Source organism: Peromyscus maniculatus, chromosome 12, assembly GCF_049852395.1.
Source record: "Peromyscus maniculatus bairdii isolate BWxNUB_F1_BW_parent chromosome 12, HU_Pman_BW_mat_3.1, whole genome shotgun sequence".
In the NCBI taxonomy this organism is placed as follows: Eukaryota; Metazoa; Chordata; class Mammalia; order Rodentia; family Cricetidae; genus Peromyscus; species Peromyscus maniculatus.
The window spans coordinates 43,644,673-43,668,943 of record NC_134863.1 but is presented as its reverse complement, the minus strand read 5'-3'; positions in this window follow the sequence as shown (position 1 = coordinate 43,668,943).

Below are 24,271 nucleotides of genomic sequence, written 5' to 3'. Positions count from 1 at the left end.
AGTTTTTTGTAATTAATTTCTTACACAAAGTACCAATATAAGTCTTATGAAAATATTAAATACTTATTCATAAGTATGTACTGAGTGCTGAATTCCAAGCACATTCTTGAATGTGAGAAAAGTTACAATTGTCGCTAGTGTCACAAAACTTGCTGTAAAGCAAAACACTTAAGAAATATGTGAAATTGTCACTGTTATAAGGGACACATATAGCATCTGATAGGGGAAGTCTAGAAAGTTTCCATAGATAGGACAATCAATAGAAATACTAATAATGAAAAAAGATAATCTGAAAATAGTACAAAATGTACTTGTACTTACAAAGGATGCAATACAAAGACAAATAAATAAACATTGTTTCTAATAAGCAAAGAAGAGTACAAGATAAGATAAGATACACAACTTAAGATCAACTACAGGTTTTTAAACTTTGGTGAATAATTTACTTTTGTCTCATGAGTAAAGGGAAAACATTGATCAAGTTTAATGATGTGGTTTTATCAAATTTGCATTTTAAAGGATTTATTTTATTTTATAGGTATAAGTGTTTTGCCCACATGTATGTCTATGTATCACATCTATGCACTGCCAACAGTAGCAAAAAGAGGGAATCTGATTCATTAATTGGAGTTACGCACAGTTGTTAGCCATCATATGAATGCTGGAAATCCAACACAGGTCTCTGAATGAGCAACCAGTGCTCTTAACCTCTTAGCATTCTCTTCAACACTCACAGTTGCATTGCTAATACATTATTCCAGCTTCACATGTAAATTTAATAAGAACAGAAAAAGAATAAACAAAGGCATGCCACTTAGAAGACTATTGTGGAAGCCTAGAACCTACATGGCAGCAGCCTGGACTAAAATATTGATGAGATGGTTGGGGAGAAATGGAAATATTGAAGAGATTTTTGAAATGACATTTGTTTATTTAATATTTTATATATGTGGCACACATATGCCATTGAGGTCAAAGGACAACTTGTGGGAATTGGTTCTCTACTTCCATCTATGAATTTCAGAGACTGGAGACAAGCACTGTTAATCATTTAAGCTATCTTGCTGGCCTGAAATATTGAAGAGATTTGTGAGAAGGATGTTGCTAAATTTTATCATGGTTTTGATAACAATTGTGAGAATAAGAGAAACTGAAGGGTGGCCACATGATTTCACTATATTTTGAAGGGTTATTGAAAGTTGAAAGTGTGCCATTTGAAACTCATAGTATTATACATGGCTAGATTTGAAGAGTGAAACATCATCAGGCTGCTTCGAATATGTTAGTTAAGGCATGGCTTTGAGTCATTCTAATGAAGAAATCTAGTGGGCATTTAGAACTGTCATTCAGAGAAGACATCTGTTTTGAAGATAAAAATGTGTGAACCATCTGTTCCTAAGAAGTAACAGAAATAGAAGTATCAATATAAATGTTCAATGAGAGAGTAAGGAATAAGAAATGAACATCACTAGGCCAAAATATGAAGCACTCCAGAGTTGGTTACAGATAGGAGGGTACTAAATGTAGAAAGCATAAAGAAAATGAAAATACATGCCTGGAGATGAAGAAAAATCACTACAGGAATAACGCCAGAAACTAGAGGGTGCACTATCATCTCATTCCAGAAGAAAGTGCTGAATGCTGTTGAGTAGGTTGATCTCACTAGTTTAAATATAAATACTATGAAGCGTTTAAAACTTAATCTGTGGGTTTGACCAAAGATTCACATAAGTTCTGTGAATCTTAAATATGTGAAATTATAAAGTCATCTTGTTGGCAAGAACATCCAGGCAAAAGTCAGGAAACATATTTTAATAGAATTTATTTTTAGAAAAGTTTTAAGTGCACAGCAATATTGAGTGTTGAGTGTAGGTATTTCTCATATAGCACTGACCTCAACATTTTTTTCTTACATACATATCTTTTCAAATTAATTTTAAATTCCTCCAGTGAGGAGGGATGATCTGAATTATCAAGGGCCTAGTGAGTTTAGACTGTTTTTCTCATTTGAAGTAAATGATCATATTTTTATATAAATACTTTAGCATTCATTGTTTTTATTATGTCTTTCAAAGGACACTTTTCACATGGTCTGTGCATGCTAAAACTTGATTGCATCCTTATATCTGCGAAAAGTTGTGCCCATAGAGGAGGAGGAACTCTTAAACTCAGAAAGTCACCAGAATATAAAAGATTCATGAAGCACCTTTCTGAGATCACATAATTAGTAAACAATTGCTTGTTTGGAAGACAAGACAAGTTGTAGATGCCGACTTTAGACAGGGACCTCACGTGCTACCAAAACCTCCATCTTTGAGTTACTTATGCTCTTATTAATAACACCTCATGCATATTTTGCAAGTTACCAAAATACATTCATTGATTTACCCAGATTGACTTGACAGGAATCTTTTTCTGGATTTTTCTCAGTGCCTTATTTGTGATGAATAATTTTTTTTTCTCATTTCTCCAGTAAAATGCACATAACACAAAACCTTCAGAGTCTCTAATGTTTGACCAGTACACAATATTTCAAATTCCTTCTTTACTTGATACAATATAAATGGCAATGGCAACTTTCTCATGGCAGCAATGAGTCGCTAGAAGAAGCTCTGTCAGTCTATCTATCAGTCTGACAATGAATCTTACCATGCTGCCATGTTTATGATACAGACAAGCTGATAGACATATCAGAGTGGAAATAAAGTGTATAGCTTTGCAAATATATTAACACGGAAATAGTCATCCACCATTGAAAAACCTCTAGACATGGGACTAGACAAGATGCTCTGAGTTATTTTAGTACTGGGTTTTGTCAGAACTTATACAATGAACACATAAACAGGGTGGATCAAATTTTGGAGACTGAGATTATATGATAGATCAATATTATGGACTCCAGCCCACCAAGTTCCAGCTCTCTTTGGCTTCTTTTGAATGTTAACTCACATTGGAGGGCAATGGCAAGTAAATCTTATAGACTATATAGACTATATCCAGACTACATGAGGTGCCCACTTGCTAATGTTAGTCATATATGGTGATTTGAAAGAAAAGGGCACCAAAGGGGAGTGGGATTATTAGCAGGTGTGGCTTCATTAGAGTAGGTATGGTCTTGCTGGAGGAAGGGTGTCACTATGAAGGCAGGCTTTGAGGTTTCCAATATGTTCAAGCCATGCCCAGTGTCTCAGATCACTTTCTGTTGCCTGCAGATCAAGATGTAGAATTCTCAGCTCCTTCTCTAGCATTATGTCTGCCTTTGTGCTGCCATGTCCCGCCATGATGATAATGGACTAAACTTCTGAAACTGTAAGCCACCCCACTAAATGTTTTCCTTTATAAGACTTTGTGTGATCATGGTATCTCTTTACAGCAATAGAAACCCTAAGGCATCATATATGGTCACTTTTATTTTCAATATTCCAACTGTTTGCTTGTTTAGGGATTCTTATTTTAGTTATGAATTATGTTGCCCAGTTCTATAGAATTCAGGAAAGTCTTGTGTGAGTCATATCTTCACTCCATTTTTTTTTCTCCAGAAATATAGGCTTAAGATCCCTTCAAAGAATCAAACTTTTACAAAAAGAAATAAAGTACCAATAAACTAGAAGCTATACACTTTGTATCCAAAGACATCTTACTTTCCCTATATTATTATTGATATTTTATGACAAGAAATATAAAATAGGAATGCTTTTATACAAGAAAGAAAAAGGAATATTTAGATACACCACATGATGCACTCAGGCACTTCCTTATTGTTTGTTTTTACTCTTTTGGGGGGCCTGCCACCCAGCTCCCAAATAAATCACACACAGAGGCTGATTGTTAATTATGAATGCCCAGCCTTAGTTTGCCTTGGTTCTTGCCAGCTTTCCTTAAATTATCCCATCTACTTTTTGTCTCTTGGTTTTTCCTGTTCTCTTACTTCTGTAAAACTTACTCTTACTCCGTGGCTTGCTCTGTAGCTGGGTGGCTGGCCTCTGATGTCCTCCTTCTTCTCTGGCTACTTCTTTGCTCCTTCTATATATTCTCTCCCTGCCAGCCCTGCCTATCCTTTCTTCTGCCTCGCTATTGGCCATTCAGTTCTTGATCATCAGGTGCTTTAGACAGGCACAGTAACACAGCTTTACAGAGTTAAATAAACACAACACAAACAAAAGTAACACACCTTACAATAATATTCTACTAGACTTCCTGTTACTTTTCTGTTTCATTGCAGTTGTAACTAGATATATGCAACAACCCAAAAAGAAGAATGCACGACAACTAAGACGTGCCCTCTTTCTTGTAACAATAGCTTGGGTCACAGCTCAGCTAGCTCTAGAGATGATAGCTGAAGAAATTTAGAATGGAAAATGGGTGATAGCAGAGGGCATGTAATGAATCCAGGTCCCCTACAAAGACTGATATTCTAGTCCATTGCAGTGAGTTGCTTCAGAAACCTTCCCATTGATGAAAAGAGCCACAGTAACAAGTGAAAGTTGTTCCTAAAATCTTCATTGAGAAATGGAGGGGGAAAATGCAGAAGATTAAGCAATTACTAGTCTTCAGCATGAATTTGAGGCTACATGAAAAAATAAAGAAAGAAAAGGTTCAATAGAAGTAACCTGGCTTTTTAAAGACTCTTAAGTCTTACGAATAGTTTTGGAGGGTCTACCAGCCTAAGTTTTACACCATAGTCACTGATTTACATTAGGAAGACTGCTTATATCACCTTATGCAGATCATCATGTACTAAGGTTTCAGCATCGAGTTGTTGCCTTGTAAGATAACAGTTCCATGTGAGAGACTTAATTTTGCTTGCTGTGGTTGGATGTCTATAATGATGTTTTCATAGCAATCTCAGTGTTGCTTACTTCCATTTTAATAGTCCGTCGTTTGAAGCATGAAATCCTATTTCTGCCTACAATATGAGAAACTTTATTTGTAATATAATAAAGATCATCGGCACCAGCAATCTTGTCAGAAAATCCTTAGTATTCTCTTTCCACATGATAGTCTACATTCGTTCCAATGAAAAGTATACTTCAATTTTCCCCTACTTCTTTTAATCTCTTAGTTGAACTTCAGAAGGTAAATTATTTCCCTAAATCTGGTCTCATCTTATTTACTAAATCAACAAACGATACATCCATCACTCTGCCAAAATATCCTAAATATTTTTCTTTTAACCTAAACATAAGATTTACCAAACAACTCAATTCCTTCTACTTTCATATACTGCAGACATGAGAGATTGTCCATTATCCTTTACATCTATTTTTATTTCATACTCCCATGTTGAACTCACTAGCTTCTATTCAATGCTCCTACAGACAATCAGAGTAGAAATGACTAATCTTTCATTTTGGTGATTCACTGCCTTTTCCAGGTAAAGATGATCACTTCATCACTTTATCCCAGCCTTATATAAGTAAAAAGATGCTACACTTTAGAATATAACATAAAAACATATTTATAGGCCAATTTTGCCTTTGAAGACAATAGTAGAATTAGAGACATGGAGTTGACTTTCTGGTCTCTGCACTTTAGTGTAAGTTCTTTCACAAGATAATTTCATAAACATGAAAGATAGTCTGCATCCATAATTCTTTAGTGATAAAATATTATATAGTCTAAGGAGATGGGTAAATACTAGGCATTTTCAGTGGTTGGCTATTAAATATTTATTTAATTCCAGATGCTATTCCAAATGTCTTCTTCATTCTTTAAAATATTTGAAAGCTTTACTATCCTTATTTGAGTATCTAAATCATTTAAAATCTTCAAAAAATAAACACAAGAAGCAAAACACTTTCATCAATACACATGATAATGAAATGAACACGGGGTTTTCAGTCCACATTCTGAAAGCAGATCAACATAATTAGCCATTGTGTAAATGAACATGAAAATTATTTTGGCTTTCCATATCATCCTAGTGAGGATGGCTATCATCAAGAAAACATGATAGCCTGGCATGGTAGCACACGCCTTTAATCCCAGTGCTCAGGAGGCAAAGGCAGATGGATCACTGAGTTTGAGACTGCCTGGTTTACAAAGTGAGTTCCAGAACAGCTAGGATGGCTGTAATGCAGAGAAACCATGTCTCAAAAACAAGCAAAAAGAAACAAACAAAAGGAAAAGGAAAAGAAAAATAAAAACATATGATAAGCAATGCTGGCAAGAATGTTGGGTAAGAGGAACAAATATTCATTGCTGGTAGACCTACAAAATGCTGTAGCCACTAAAGTAATTGCTGTGGGGGTTTCTCAAGAAACTAAGACTAGAAATGACATATAATCCAACTACTTTGGGGCATATTCTCAATGACTCTACATGCTACCATGCAGATATCTTCCCCCCACTGATTGTTGCTGCTCAAATAACAAATAAATGAAATCAATCTAGATGGTGATCAACATATGAATAGGTAATGAAAATGAGACCTACCCAAGTGAACTTTCTTTTTTTATTTTTTTTCCTTTTTTTTTTATTTTAAAATACTATTCAGTTCTACATAATAGCCACAGATTCCCGTGTTCTCTCCCTTCCTGCCCCCCTCCCCTTCCCCCCAGCCCACCCCCGATTCCCACCTCCTCCAGATCAAGGTCTCCCCCGAGGACTGGGATGGACCTGATAGACTCAGTCCAGGCAGGTCCAGTCCCCTCCTCCCAGATTGAGCCAAGCATCCCTGCATAAGTCCCAGGTTTCAAACAGGTAACTCATGCAACGAACCCAGGACCTGGTACCACTGCCTAGATGCCTCCCAAACAGATCAAGCCAATCGACTGTCTCACCTATTCAGAGGGCCTGATCCAGTTGGGGGCCCCTCAGCCTTTGGTTCATAGTTTATGTGTTTCCATTCATTTGGTTATTTGTCCCTGTGCTTTATCCAACCTTGGTTTCAACAATTCTCGCTCATATAAACCCTCCTCTTTCTCACTAATTAGACTCCCAGCGCTCCACCAGGGGCCTAGCCGTGGATGTCTGCATCCAGATTCCTCAGTCCTTGGATGGGGTTTATGGCACAACTGTTAGGGTATTGGCCATCCCATCACCAGAGTAGGTTAGTCCCGGCTGTCTCTCAACCATTGCCAGCAGTCTTTTGTGGGGGTATCTTTGTGGATTTCTGTGGGCCTCTTTAGCTCTTTGTTTCTTCCTTTTCTCATGTGGTCTTCATTTACCATGGTCTCCTATTCCTTGTTCTCCCTCTCTTTTCTTGATCCAGCTAGGATCTCCTGCTCTCTTTCCCTCGACCCTCGCCCTTCATTGCTCCCACTCATGTCCAGGCTGTTCATGTAGATCTTATCCATTTCTCCGTGTCTTTCTTGGGGTCCCATTTTCCAGATAGCCTCACTGGTGATGTGAGTAGCACAGACACTGAGACAAACAATCAATCAATGGGACCTCTTGAAACTGAGAAGCTTTTGTAGAGCAAAGGATACGGTCAACAAGGCAAAGCGACAGCCTACAGAATGGGAAAAGATCTTCACCAACCCCACAACTGACAGAGGACTGATATCCAGAATATATTAGGAACTCAAGAAATTAGACATCAAAACGACCAACAGTCCAATTGAGAAATGGGCTTTAGAACAAAACAGAGAATTCTCAACAGAGGAAACTCAAATGGTTGAAAGACATTTAAGGAATTGCTCAACATCCCTAATCATCAGGGAAATGCAAATCAAAACAACTCTGAGATACCACCTTATGCCTGTCAGAATGGCTAAGATCAAAAACACTGAAGACACTTTATGCTGGAGAGGATGTGGAACTAGGAGAACTCTCCTCCACTGCTGGTGGGAATGCAAGCTTGTACAACCACTTTGGAAATCAATATGGTGCTTTCTTAGAAAATTGGGAATCAATCTCCCCCAAGATCCAGCTATACCACTCCTGGGCATATACCCAAGAAATGCTCAATCCTACCACAAGAGCACTTGCTCAGCTATGTTCATATCAGCATTGTTTGTAATAGCCAAAACCTGGAAACAACCTAGATGCCCTTCAACTGAAGAATGGATAAATAAATTGTGGCACATATACACAATGGAATACTACTCAGCAGAGGAAAACAATGACATCATGAGGTTTGCAGGCAAATGGATGGATCTAGAAAAAAACATCCTGAGTGAGGTAACCCAGACTCAGAAAGACAAATATGGTATGTACTCACTCATAGGAAGATGCTAGATTTGGAACAAGGATGACTGGACTGCTACTCACATCACCAGTGAACTTTCTTTAGTCATAAAGAACACTGAAATAATGAAATTTGCAGGAAAATTTAAGAAATAACTATGTTAGGGGAAGTAACTGAGACTCAAATATAGAAGAACACTAAAAAGAAAATCTCTGAATCTTCATTTCCTTTGCAGCTCTAGCTCCTGATTTTTAAATATGTGTATTTATATGAAAATTAGTTTTGGTGTAAGTCATAAAACTATAAAGGGACCTGTCAGAGGGAAAAGGAGATTTTTAAGTAAAGCATGTGAGAAGGTTAATGCAAGACATATTTAATGAAAAATGGAAGGGAGACTGTTTGGGGTTCACATAAGAGTCTAAGAAGTGGAGTTTAGTGAGAGGGATAGAGAAAGGGATCAATCAAAAAAAGTATGTGTCTTAGTTACTGTTCTATTACTGTGAACAGATATCATGACCAACATAACTTATAGAAGAAAGCATTTGATTGGGGACTTGCTTATAGTATCAGATATTAAGTCCATAGCCCTCATAGAGGGGAACACAGTGGATGTCAGATAAGCAAGAACGGTAGATGACAGTATATGTGTTTATCTCCAAGCTTGAGCAGAGAGATAGAGAGAAAAACTTGGCCTGGCATGGGCATTTAAATACTGAAAGTGCACCATCAGTGACATTCCTCTGCCTTCCTAAAAGTCCACCAACAGAGAACCAAACATTCTTATGTTAGTCTGTGAAGGACATTCTCATTTCAGCCACCACAGTATGTATACACATGTCATAATGAAATTCATTACTTTGTATGCTATTAAAATATGTCAGTCAATGAATTAAAGAAACGATCAGATGGAAATATTTATTGTTAGTAAGGGACATGGTAAGCAAAGAGTCCGGGCTGTACATAAAGTCCACACAAAGAGAACAGGCTGATGCTTACTTCATCAACAAAATCAAAGCCAGAGGTTCAAATAAACTCAACCTACAGGGTCAGATCTGAAGAAAATGGTTCCTAAAGGTCCTGGTGGTCTTGCTTTAGAGATAGATGCTCTATCCTATAACCCATCACACTGTCCTGTGCCCTCTCAACTTTTCAAAGGGGAAGGGAAGATGGACAGGATAGAATCTGAGACACTACTGATATCTTTGGTCAGTTTCCAAAGAAACAAAACCTAGAGTTGTTTTTCAAGTGATTATTTTTTCTCTTTCAGGAAATAACTTTCATGACATTGGGAGATGGGTCAAGAGGTAAGTGAATTAGAAGCTAAGTAAGAGAAATGTGGACCCAGTCCTAGACAATACTAAAGGACAAATAGCCCTTAAAAAGTGGTTTGAGCTTGAAGCACTTCTGAAATCCGTATCAGGCTCTCTTGAATTGAGAACTATTCTTAGCATGAGAGCAGAGAGAGTAAAGCCCACTAAGCTAATAGCTCCTATTATAAACAGTGGTAACTGGATAGCATACTGCCAAGTAATAACTTGTGAAGGGAACATATGGTGGTAGACTGGTGGTATAGTTGTATGGAAAAGATGGTCCCTAATCTACCACACTTCACATAAGAAGCATGATTTATTATTACAAGAGCAGAAAATCAGTCTTTTCTAAAGTGCTACTGCAGTACATATACTGTTGATAAAATATACTTCTAAAGTTCAGGAGTATTACAAGTCCAGCATCTTCAGGTAACTCTAATTTATTTCAATAAAATATTTATATATAAATACATATTTACATTTATAAAAATATTATGTCATATATCATATAAATATATAAAATTGTATAAATATTCATGTATGTATAAATAAATTTATATAAATATACAGATATATATTACACATATATTACCATATATATAAAGTACAACTACATGATGCTCAGGTATCATTTAGAGCTATTCTATGTTCATAGCCCTCTTTAATTTCTTCCTCAGCAATACTAACTTAACTGTGACTGTCCAAACACTACTCAGCTGATGCCATAGCCTTTGGTCTGGATCCCTCTTTATCCACTGTGCCTCTGGCCAAGCTTTTCTTCAGAAATTATACTTTGTATAAGAGTTCAAATACTCTACATCATCTTGCTTAACTGTTTTGGTTAAGCACAGAAGCTAATTCCTATGGTTCCCTTCTATTTCAGAATAGCTTATGGCACTTAGCACAAAGTCATGTAAGTTTACTAAGGTGACTTTTCCCCATGAGAGTCTAAATATCTTACGTACTGCCTTTTGTCTTTGGATCAACAGTGTCAGACAAGGCCCTTATCACATAGTAAACTTTATATAAACTGTGTATCTGAAACAATGAATAGGGCATTATTTTATTCAGAGCCTTCTTGTCTCTCATTATTCTGATTCTGTCAATTTTATAGTTTTAAAAACATTATTTTCCCAAACTTATATTTCCCCTAAAGCAGACATTTTTTTCTAGCAAAGAAAGGAAGTGCTTACTAACTACTCATATGTAAAAATATTTCATGAATAAATGCTCTCTCAAGTCAGTCTAAAATAAAGACTTTTCTGTTCCCTTTCCTCATATATCTCTTAAGGGGACATGGCAGACTTGGTAGCTCACTGTAAAATGGATACTGTGCTTTGGCCAGTAGGGGGCTACAGGTATTCATCCATTCTTCAGGTGTGCATTTTCTGAACTTTTCTGCATAGCATAAGGATAGGAGGGAACTAGATAAAATGGGTGGAAAGAACTATGAAATTATCGTCTATTCTTGATAGCCTTATAACAAACACATCATCACTTGGCATTGTAAAGGAACAATTTTCCCATAAAGTTGAATTTGGAAAAAGATAACAAAGTTTTGAGATAATTTTAAAGTATCTTTGTCATTTATGAAGTGAGTGTACATCATAATGTGTCATCCTTTTGCAAATGTAAAAGAATTCACTTTTGTAAATTCAGATTCTTCTCACACTAAATGACAAAATAGGCTGAAAGTGTCAAAAGAATGTAATATGTAAGAGACATTTAATCAGTGTTAATGACTATGATTACCATGGCATCCATACTGAATAATTTAGGATATGGTTCAGAAACTATAACAAGCAGTACCTTCTAAGATTTTGAAGTAGCTGCATCCTGTGATTTTTTTTTCACTTCATCATCAATAATTTTACCAAGGAACTAAAATGACAAGAAACTATGTATGTTATACATAGACAGCAAGGCAATAAGATGAGAGCAATATCTTTTACTATGCCATAGTCACTGTCATAGACACAGAAATCACATGGGTTAGGGTTAGGTAGGTAGATATTGGCAGATGCCAAAGAGCAAAGCGTGAGTCTTGGGAATGTTATAAGAAGGAAAGATATCAAGGGGAATTTTTCAGTTCTCATATATGTGTAGTATATTGAGATTTCTCAATTCTTCCATCCATTTTATAATAAATGGAGAATTTCTTGAAAAAAAGAATCTCAAAACGATTCATGTTTTAACCTTTGCTTATGTTAGGTCTCAAAGAAATCCAGGACAAATGGCTTATTGGGGGGCCTATTAACAAATCAAAGCAGACACTGCCCACCAGATGTTCAGCATCTCAAGTACCTGTTGCAAAGTCTTCCTGGCTGATATACCCCTACCCTAAACCTCTCCAGCCCTGAGCTTCTCTTCCATTCCCCCAGACTCTCTGTCTCCCATATAATCCAGCCATTTTGGCTGTGTGTCCTCATGTTCTCTTTGTCTCCCAGGTCTCTCAATTCTCACCTGCTCTCTGGCCCTTTTGGCTCCTGGTTCCTCTCTTGGCCTTCTTCTTCTCTCCCTCTCTTGCTCTCCCTCCTCCCTTCTCATTTCACAGCTGGTTTAGTCTTCAGGATTAATGCAGTCTGGACCTATCCAGATGCCCTTGGCTATGCTCTGCCTCATTACAATAAACCTCTCTTCAACCAAACCCTGGAGCAGTCATGTTCTCATCTTTTCATTCATCTCACTTATTTATATATTTATATTTACATTCAGTCAAGCCACAGTCACTGAATGTTTTTCTTAATACTTTAAGAAAGAGGTCAAGATCTTTTTTATTTAGTTTGTTTCATAAAAGTTTCACAGATCCCTACGTGGCCTCCAGTGACGCCAAGGATGATCATGAACCCCTGATGTTCCCACCTCTGCTTCACAAATGCTAGGATTACAAGTAATAGTCAACACTCCCAGCTAAGAACATTTAAAAATACTTGTCACTTACTCAATAAATATCTGAAATGGCCCATAATTAAATATTGTGTTAGAAACTACGGGTAGTCTAAAGGAAAATAAAAATGATACCTACATAAAAACAGTAACTTTTCAATAGACATACTCACTAAACAGAAAGCATCACAGTGATTATTGGTAGCTATGAAATTTTGTAGACATTAGTAATGACTACTTATATCGTGGCTGTTTCTAGAGATTATCACGTGTTCAGAAGGAAAACTTTGTCTTAGTTTAGAAATATAGTAGATGGTTCTTTTTCTTTGGATGAAAAAAAGTAACTAAGTCAACTATGAATTTCCACTATGATATTTGTATACTGGATGCTTAAACTTAGTAGCCTAAGCATTATAAGTATTATTATTTTTTCTCCCCCAAAATAAGTTCATAAAATATAGCATGGATAAAACAACACCAAAAGGCACACTTTGGCCTCCTTCTGCATTCCAGCTGTGTTTTATAGTATTTTGCACCATATTATAACTTTTATATATAAAAATGTTATAGATGCATCATCTCCGTTGACTTTCATTTGATTCTATGGGATGACCAGTGCAAATATTAATATCCTTGTTTTACAGAACAGGAGCCTGGTTTCTGACAACTTTCCCATAGTTAATGACATCAATAACTTGCTTCATCTCATGACAACTGGGACTCTTCACCACCCCCCACTTGGCTATGCCCTGTCAGCTATCTTTACTCATTTCACATAGGCCTTCTTTTTCCACTTGTGGCTATGAAGCAGTACAGTTAGTGCTGCTAGTATTAACAAGAAAAGATCACAACTGTTAGATAAGTAAGAACAGAAATGAATTTTAATCTATGTCAGGATGAGCACAGTCTTATTCAATGTTGACTAGTAACAATTTAAATGCTAAGATATGTTAAGGACAAAATGTACTCTGAATTAACAAATGCTCTCTTTTCCAATCAATGCTTGGTAGTATGTTGTATTTCTACCAAATAGTCTTTCCTCACTCCATGTATGCTTAGGCATCTGTGGATTTTTTTTTTGCCCGTAGAATAAACTAAAATCCTATTTTTTATGTTTAATCAAGTTATGTTCTTTGATCAAACAAAGTTATTATAACTTCTTCCTACCCTCCCTCATAAGATTAATTTGTTTTATATAAGAAAATCACAGGTTAAATTATTTATTCTTTCTTCCCCAAAATAAGTTCATAAAATATAGCATTTTATAAAACAATACCAAAAGGCACACTTTGGCCTTGATTAAACATAAGAAATAAATAAATAAATAATTACTGGGGAAATAGCTTCATTCTGCCCTGCATTTATTGACCTCCATTTAATGGGTCCATATGCACAAGAGGCAGTTGGTAGTTAACAGTCCATCTGAGGTGATCTCTGGGGATACTTAATGTTTACACATGGGTTTTAACACAGAGCACATGTAATTTTGAGAATCAGCATTCTCTGGTTCCACACCTATAACATCACTGTGCCTAGAGTCTGGTTAAGAGGAAAGTAGTAGGTTCTGGTGCCACATGATGCTTCTAAGGCACAAATGTAACAAACAGGAGAGCATAGACATTCCATATTTATAAGAAAAAAAGAAGAACAGATTTAAATGCAGGTGTTATTCTTCACTTATCATGTTTGTTCTCTTCAAATTAATGCCTTGTTATCATACCTCCAACCCTAATTTACAGTGCTTTGCTCCATCCAAGTTCTCTTGTATTTTGTTTCCTTCTGTATAATTTCAAAATCCTTAACAGGCTGTTTCCCTGCCCTGAGTCAAACAAACTGCCTCTTAGGAAGTGAATAAAGACCACCCAGAGCATTTTAGCAGCTCTACCCCACTGTGAGCTGATGCTGATAACTGCCAATCCTAATTTGCTTGGCTTTGGGGATCCTTTGTATTAAAAAGTGCTGTCACATAGTTTTAATACCCCCAGTGAGCCACACCCCCCATGATTCCTTATCTGAGAACTGGCTATCAGGATGTGAAAGAACACATGCTGTTCCAGGATTTATGTTTTTCTTTCTTCTTGAGTCAAGAGCAAATTTGTGAACATGGGCTATTGTGTCACATAAGAAAAATGAGTTAGATTAGCAAAGAATCCAGAACATAATATTATATTCACAGTTAGACCTCTTTTCATGTAGCCTGAATTGTACATAACTGTTCTGATGTGATTGAATTGGGAAGATTCAAACATCAAGGCTAAATTTGTCTGATCTTTTTGTTCTTGTTGAAGCAGTTACTTTGTGTATTTGAGCATTGTCTTTTTTTTCTAGCTTACCTGATTCAGATTTTTTTAAAGTCAATGAGATTTTTCTACTCCTAGTAAGATATTTTGGTATGTTAAGCCAAAGCCCATAAGCATAGTAAACAAATTGTAAGTCAAGTTAACCACAGATAAGTTTTGAATAAAAATAATGTTTTAATATGTTTATGCTACAATCAGATCAACTCACATCTAATGCATTAAACAAAAGAGGCATGAATGTGCGAAATATTAATCTGATGGAAAAAATCAAAGAAAAGAAAAACAGAGTAATAAGGCTCCAGTAAATCCTCCACTGAATTTCTCCACCCAAATTTTATACTCAGCCTCTGCTAATCATGCTCCAAGTGAACCACTGTATTCTTTATTAGCATAATATAATCTGATCTAGTTTATAAGGAAAGGTATTATTAAAATGAAAATACTCATTGTAATTTATTGTCTCCAACTCTATTTCTTTAGACTCTAACAGTCTCATGCCTATAAATGGATAGGCTTAGAAACAATTTGTTCCACTAGAGCTTAAGTGAATTTGACATTGGACCTACATATATTTCTCTTAATTCTTTCTTTACATTGTTGATGATGATGATTTATAAAAAAAAAAACCTAGCTTTGGGAACTTTGTAAAGGAAAAGAAGGCAGGTGGTGGATTATTCAACTCAGTTTTAAAGTTCCATAGCTACAGGTAACAGTTTATATGGAAAAGTGCAGTCAAGGTAAATAAATTAAGAGCAGGTGCTGGCTTACTCTATTAGAACCTATCTTGCTAACTAAATCCAGCCTTTCAAGATCCAGCCCATTATAAAGTCTAACTCAGTATTTGAAGAACATTAATCTCTTCATGGAGTGACCTAATGGTCTCTTAAAATTGCCACCACTACTATTGACTCATATTGAGAATAAATTTTCAACATGAATTTGGATGAGAAAAAACTATGTCCAAACCTCAACAATTCTTAAAAATACCTGTATAGATACCTCCTCTGAATTGAACACTCCTTCCGGGGGGAGGGGGGTCATGGAGGTCCTGAGTGCTATGAAATTTCCCTTATTTTCTTCCTCACTATCTAGACCTCATGATCTACTCTAATGTTCAAGTCATGTCTAGAGGTGGAGAAAATACACCCAGGACCATGAAGCCCTACTCTCTGGAGTTAAGTTGATCTTCACATAATAGACAGATACACAGTCAAAATGGAATAATAGCTCCTAAAAGTCTTAATCATGCTATAAAATTAACACATTTCTTATCTTTTGGTTATATACATTCTCAAAATATTTTCATACTTAACTTTATAGAAATAACTATCATTCCATTGTCCATAAGTCCATAAAATTTTGAGATGCATGACACTCTAAAGAGTAATATTGTTCATGGGAAAATGGGAGGAAGAATATATAGTTATTATAAAAAGTAAAATGTGATATTTTCAAGTAGTCCTATTTTCTTTCAAACATACTTACACCAACAAAAATGACACTGAAATGTAGCTGAAGTTTTCTTGTACTTGCCCGACACCAAGGTCCCATGGCCACTTTTAAACTTCCTGTGTCCTGCCTGGTCCTGTAACCTCTCAAACCCAAATGAACACACAGAGGCTTATATTAATTAAAACTGCTTGGCCATTAGCTCAGGCCTACCACTGACTAGCTCCTACACTTAAACTCAGCCCATTTCTGTTAATCTATATGTTGCCACATTTTCTGTGCCTTTACCTGTGTGCCATTACATGCTACTCCCTGGATGGTAGGCTGGTATCTCCTGACTCAGCCTTCCTCTTTCCAGAATTCTCCTTGTCTGCTAATCCCACCTACACTTCCTGCTTGGCTACTGGCCAATCAGTGTTTTATTAAACTAGTGTACAAAAGCATTAACCCACAACACTGAAAAGAAAACAAAAACAAACAAACAAACAAAAAACACAATTCAATGTTTCCCACTATTCCATACCTTTTACAAACAATGTCATTTTATTTTGCTTCTAACTTGTTAGGTGCAATAAAAGCATGTAAAGACTTCAAACTGTGAAAAGGGGAAAGGATTATCACATAAGTAAAATAATTAAAATCAATAAAAATCTCAAAAGCTTCACATCTATAGTCATGTCATGGAATTTAAAAAATCTTAAAATACGTATTTCCAGAGGCCAACATTATCACATAAAAACTATTTAAATGAAAAATAACTAATTATCATATCTCCTACCATATAGAAAATATAGTTAAATTGTACTTAAAAAATAATGTTGAGTAGCATTTCCAGAAGTCCCACAAAACTGTATTCTGCTTCAACAGCATTTAGAGTGAACCTATTCAGAGTCTGTCCATTTTCAGCATTCCAATGACCTCTCATTCTGCTTTCAGGCACAGCTTCCAGTCAGTGCATTCTTGCTGATCTACATCTCCTATTTCAGGTACCATCTAACAGCAACTATAATGGCTAGTTCCTTCTTATTAACGTACTAACCATGTCTTTTGAAATTTAACAAAATTATATCATCAGGGCTTACTACCTACTGGCAAATTGATTTTCTTTGGAGGGCTTCTAAACCCTACCTCTCTATGGGCTTCTGTCTCCAACGCAAACTACATGACTATGTAGAGTGTAGAATGGAGCCATTTCTACAATTTGTGTGTTCTAGGGAACAAATGTCACTTTATGATGTAAAAGCTCTCAATGACCTCATCCTTACTTGAATATATAGGAGACTTTGTACCTTGGGTGGTATGGAAACTGCCATAATCTGGAAAAGGATGACTCATTTAGTATCCATCATGCCTTGGTTTCCATTGGTACAATGCTTCATCTCTGATAACTTTATGGAAATCCACTTCCCTAGAGGAGGAGACAGTGCTTATTAGGAAGATCTGCCATCCACTTGCCTGACCTCTGAGGACTTCTGTCACGAAATAGCCATAGGATGATTGAAGGAGAATCTCAGTAAGATGAAGAGCCATGCTTCCTGGTACAGCCATTTAGTCCCAGTATATGGAGGGTTGATGCAGAGACCTCTGGATTCTAATTCAGCCTAGGAAACATAGTGAATTTCCAACTACATTAACTTACAAATAAAGAGACTGTTGTTTGTTTGTTTTAAGATGGAAAACTAGATGTGGTTGCCTAGAATTTAATCCCAGTATTTAGGAGACAAAGACAAGGAGAACTGTCTGAGTTGAAGTCCAGCCTTGTCTACATAATTACTTTAAGGACAGCCTGGGATACATAAAGATAGTCTGTCTCAAAAACAAAAAGAAAGGTATAGCTGAAAGTTTTCCAGTGTCCAACCCAGTCCGCAGCCACTCAGACCCAAGTAAACACACAGAGGCTTCTATTCATTAAACCTGCTCAGCCATTAGCTCAGGCTTCCTACTGACTAGCTCTTACACTTAAACTCAGCCCATTTTTGTTAATCTATATGTCACCACATTTTCAGTGGCTTTACATGTGTGCCATTACATGCTGCTCCCTGGATGATAGGCTGGTATCTCCTGACTCAGCCTTCCTCTTCCCTGAATTCTCCTTGTCTGCTTATCCCAACTATACTTCCTGCCTGGCTACAGGCCAATCTGCATTTTATTTATCAACCAATCATAGCAACACATATTCACAGCATACAGAACATCCCACAGCAGAAAGGAAAATAGAAGAAAGTAAAAGTCATGGCCATGTATGAGAAAAGAACCTGCAGAGACTAGTGACTACTGAGAGGACCCCTATCTGTCTTGCTATTAGAGTTTCTGCTGGAACTTCTCTATCTAGGAACTGCTTTTTATCCACTGTGAATCCAATTACAAGGCATAGAGCTAATGAAAGCAGAGACTGTTTTAGGAAATGTAAAGAAGAGGATAATATCCAATGTATACTTAAATAATAAGAAGAAAATGATCCCAGAAATAGACCTACATTGATGTGGACATTCTCAAATATCAAAGTGACATTCCATACCAGTGAGAAAAGACAGGATGGTCTACTATTGGAAATGGTTCTGGAGTTCACTAAATTCATTGTGGTCCTCTATGAGGTTGGTTACTCTTTCTGCAACATTAGGCTTTTTAAAAGAATGAGAGAATTAGATCAAGATCATCATCAAAAGACCCTGAAAAACTGAACACACTAGAATAGATTTCAAGCTAACAATCACTGATGTTGGAAGGAGAAATTTTATATTCAGGCAAAACTGATGATGTCATTAAACAATTTGTCTTCAAAAAATACGCTTCCTGGAAAACTGACCATTTCATCTTCACATTAAGCATTTTTATGTGAATGTGCTCATGGTATTTCTTTCTACTCTCCTCTTTAGTTATATTGAAGAATGTACCCTTATTCTCCATATATCTTATTAAAGCCCCTGGATTATTTTGGTTAATTATTAATTCTCAAAAGGTGTATCTTTCTTGAGTGAGGAAGATGGCTCAGCTGCTGGAGCATTTGCTTCTGGAGCACAAGGACATAAGTTTGGATCCTTAGCACTCAGTGTATGAGACTCAAGTAAAGCAGTGAATGCCTGCAATTCAAGTACTGGGGAATTAGTGCTAGGAGGATGACTTGGGTCATTGGTCATGCAGTCAAATACTCTAGGTAAAATGAGAGAGAGGTTATTTCTTAAAACAATGCATGGGTGATAGAATGGAAGACACCTCATGTTGAGCTCTGGCCTCCATACATACATGTGTGTTCAGAGAAACATACAGAATATGTCTTCTTAAAGGTCCCTTGTAAAGGACTGGATATTTTTTTAACTACTAATCTAATGTTTTTGTGTGGAATTTATTAAATTCTTCTCTTACGCATGCTGTTCCCTCAGAGTACAGTAAATTTATCCTGATATTTGTTTCTTTGTCTGAAATTATGATACAAACTTCTACAAATTTTGCACATTATGTTTACTTTTTCAATGAGAAACTAAAAATTTTTGAATTTTGGAAGGTCTCTGGACTTACATTTGTTTTGCTTATTTGTTATTATTATTTATTCTTAGTTGACTTTGACATAGAACTTGAGGATACACACACACATATGTATGTATATAATTTTAATGACTTTAGAACTCTATGCAACTGCACATTGATTTCCAATTGGCCATGTTTTCCCTCATGGTAAAATTTTCTTATTTGTTTGTGAGGCCGGTTATCCCATATACCACTTTCCAAAGTCTATTTGGATCATATTTCTAATTTTGATCTGAGTTGAAATCATCTGAGAGACTTGTTAAAACACATAGATTACATTTGGGAATGGTAGCATCTACCCCAAATCCCAGTACTTCTGAGAATTATGCAGGAGAATCAAGTTAGTCATTTACAGAGAGTTCCAAGGGAGCATTTGTTTCCCTTCAAAAAGAAAACACAACCCAGAAACCAACTGACTTATAATCACATATCCATAATTTTTAATTCAGTAAGTATGAGCTGGGCCAAATGCTAGGGCATTGAAAATTCAGTTATCTTTTCAATTGTTATTAATATGTAATAATTATAAATGATTACAGAGTAAAATGTGGCATGCAATATATAAGTAAAATATTTAATGGTCCTGTCAAGGTGGTTAATGTGTCTATCTTCTTAACAGTTTGTGTTTGATACTCTAATGTCCATTTTGTCTACCTCTTTTATAAAATAGGATGTTGTGCACAAGAGTCGCCACACTGTTCTGTGGAAGTAGAACTAATTTCCCTGGTAGTGTCAGGATTGTAGGTCTGAGAGTCTCATTTTTAGAATCTCACCCTGGGAATAGCTGTTCATCAGATCTAGGCATTTACATATTCTTCAAGTGTTGGGTTCAAAGACAAGGGTGTTCATATGGATCTGTGAATGCAGGTTAGAAAGACTGATCCTTCTCTCTTTGAATCTCATGAGGTCATCTAGCTCAAGCATGCAATGTTAGAGAATAGTCGTGGTGTGTTGATTAAGAATGATCCCAATAGGCTCACATATTTTACTGTCTAGTCATCAGGGAGTGACACTAAAGGATTAGAAGTAGTGGTCTTGTTGGACAAGTGTGTCACTGAGGTGGGCTTGAGGTTTTGAAAGCCCAAACCAGTGTCTCTCTTTTCTGCTGCCTGTGGATCTGTGTGTAGAAATCTCAGCTTCGTCTCCAGCACTATGCTTGTTTGTGACCATGCTCCCTACCATAGGGCTAAAGATTTGAAACTTTAAGCATGTCTCAATTAAATGCTTTATTTTTTTTATAAGAGTTGTCTTGGTCATAGTGTTTATTCACAGCAATAGAACAATGAGAAAGTCAGTAGCAAGTTGCTTGAAAGGGAGTTTTTACTGCTCTATGAAGTATTGAGTTGAAACACTCATTTTCTGATGAGCCATTTGCAATCAGTGGAATTAAGATACTTGTCCAAAGTTAATTGTTATCTGGGAAAACTTAGGAAATATATTTGTGGCAGTACATAAATTAACTGACATGATTTTCCTTTTTAAATATATAATTTTTCAACAAAAAGAGTTGGGCTTTCTAATTATGAGAACAAATCCTGTATTTTTAAAACAGAGAAGGAAGTTTTCTGAAACTTGAAATCAGTACTATCTTCAAACACCAAATGGCTCTTGTTCTGCTTGGTTTATTTTTCCATTTTTGACTTGAGGTGAAGTGGTGGCATCATCCTCCTTGCATGTGTCAATCAACATCTGCTTCAGCTTGAACTGTTGACCCTTTGGCTTCTCTACGTTTCAGAAACGATTTCCTTATCATTTCTGTCCAGGTCATAGGACTCGTCCTTTTTCCTTGCTGGAACTTAATTGACATTTTAAACTAGATTATATTTAAATATTACACATACTGCTTACCATTAAGTTATAATTGCAGTGAAATTTAAGCTAGAATCAATATTAAGTGTTCATCCAAACCACTGCCTTCAACTTGATTAATGATTGCAATTGATTGATGTGAATTAAGAATGTACAGCATTTAAAAGCATTACAATGATCAGCTCCATTTAATTTTCACAGCAATATCCTTTTAGAATGCTTCACACGTAAATGATCCTAGAATTCTGAGTTCTATACTAGGTTATAGAAATTGCAATCAGAGATTTAGGGCACTAATATGCTCCCTGTGGTTTAAAATATCCAAACATAAGAAACCTACTTTGATTTATAGTAAACATTATGAATTTATTAACTGAATTATCCAAATATTTTTTGTATCCCCAAATTCTCCCTCAAGTCATGAGATGATAAATGATTCCTGAGACTATCCAGGCAAAGAGATGATTAGACAGGATATGTTAAACCAGATTATTTCAAATAATTTGTTTTCAGGAGAAAAGTTCAAGTTTAGCCAATATATTCAAACAATTTCAAAAGAAAATATTTAGAGCTGTGATTTCATATTTGGGCTGCACTGAACTTTTCTGATAAACACAGGTCAGACAAGAGAGTAGTCATAGTGTGCTCCCCATCAGGCATCATAGACTGGCATAAAACACATTATGCTTGCAAAATTCGGAAGCCCATTTTTTTCCTTACATGCCAATAGAAAAAAATGCTTCATCAGCAGATGAATTAAATTGAATTTTATATTTGCAAACAAATACAACAGCTTTTGAAGTTTAAAACTGTTGTTTAAATTCTCTTTTAAGGACAAGGTTACGAAAAATGGGCAACATTTTCTCCGGCAAACGTTCTGGTTTCCTTCTACTTTTCCACAGTCGAAAAAATTTCTGGTGACTTCGTTAACTCTTGTTTGACTTTTATTACATCAAAACTGGAAAACAGCCAGTTGTGGAGAAATGTTGAGAGTTTTGTGAAGTAACAGAATTTAGGTGAAAGCTCAGCTATGCATGGAGTCAGCTCTTTTGAACCTGCCAAAATAAGTAAACTTTTCAGTGAAGCTCTGAAGTTCACCTGGAAGTCATGGAGGCACCAACAGAATATTTAACACAAAGGGTAAAGAGACTAGATGTAAACAGACTTCTTCCAATTACCAGATACAGGGGAACATTATTAATTCTAACCTCAATAATCTGAGACCTTGTAATGTCAGTTTAAATATATTCTCATGAGTGAGTTATCTTTGCCAACTGTAAAGAGTGCCTGGATATTTGGAATGTTTATATACTACATTTCTGGCCTGGGTTATTAACAAATGAAATCTATTTTCAAATGTTTAATATAAAAGCAATCTGTGTCTGGAATAATGAGTTCGTTTTTTTTTTTCATCATTTTAGCAGACTAAAACTGACAAGTTTATTTACTACAAAGGTTAGCCTCAAGATTATACATATCCACAGCTTAAAAAGTCTAAAGACTCTGTATTTATATAATTGTACCTTCAAACACATTCACCAAAAATATGCAAAAATTAAAACTATATAATCAGGGCTGGAGAGAGAGCTCAGTGGTTAAGAGCACTTCATACTCTTGTAGAGTACCAGGGTTCAGTTCCTAACACCTACATATTAGCTCACAGCATTTGTTACCTCCAGTTCCAGAGGGTCTGACTCTATATTATGGCCTCCACAGTCACCAAGCATGTACTTGGTGCTTTAACAAACATGAAGGAATGTAGATGATTTTCTAAATGGTCTTATTAAATAAAAGAAAAAAAACATGGAGCCAAATATAGGGGTGAAAGCCTTAGAGAGATCAGGGAAATAGGGAAAGCCACCAGCCAACCTTACCTCACCAAATCTGCAGCTTCCAAATGTGAGTTACTTCTTGACTACCCACGCATATATGCCTTGCTGTTCTGCCATCTGATTTGCTCTTTGTCCGGGTACATCACTTCCTCTCTCTACACAGCTCTGTCACTTTCTGTCTGTCTGTACAGACCTCCAAACCTCTAGGTTGGTATTGGGATTAAAGGTGTGTGTCACCACTCTTGGCTCTGTTCCCTAGTATGGCCTTGAACACACAGAGATCCAGACGGATTAAGGGCGTGTGCTAACATTTCGTGACTTATGTTTTTACTAATAATGACTGAACTTTATTCTCTGATCCTCCAATAAATTTTATTGGGGACACAGATAAATTATCACCATACAACAGTGACTTGATAATGAGACACTGCATTAAAATTTTGACTGTAGGCAATAGTGAAGCCCACTTTTAAAGTTAACATATAAATAGATCAGAGTTTATTAACTTATAGTTCATTATTTATAAAAGTTAATACAAAAGTGTACTATGAGAAAATGTCCCCATTATTATCCTAAAAGAAGCAATTATTTTTAAACTGGAGTTTAATTCTGTGACAGCTATTCAATTAGTTGAGTGGTTGGGAAAATGGCTCATTCATTGAAGTGTCTTCTGTGCCAGCAAAAGACCATGAGTTGGATTCCTAGAAGCCAAATAAAAAATATAAAAGCTGGAAATCTGCATAGTCACCGATGTATGACTGTAATTTAGGTGCCAGGTTGGGAGAACTAGATGGATCTTTGGGGCTCTCTGGCCAGCCAGTCTTGTCTACATCAACTCAGGTCAAAAGACAACAGTCATAACTCCAAAAACAAGGTGGATACCTCCTGAGGAACAACTCCAATATTTTCGTCTCCTCCCCACCAAAAAACTATGTATGCATTTGTGCAGTCATTTTGTTTCAACAAGTTGTTTTGAAGTATATATCATGAAATATGCAGTTATGAAATGTGTCTAATATGATGCGATGA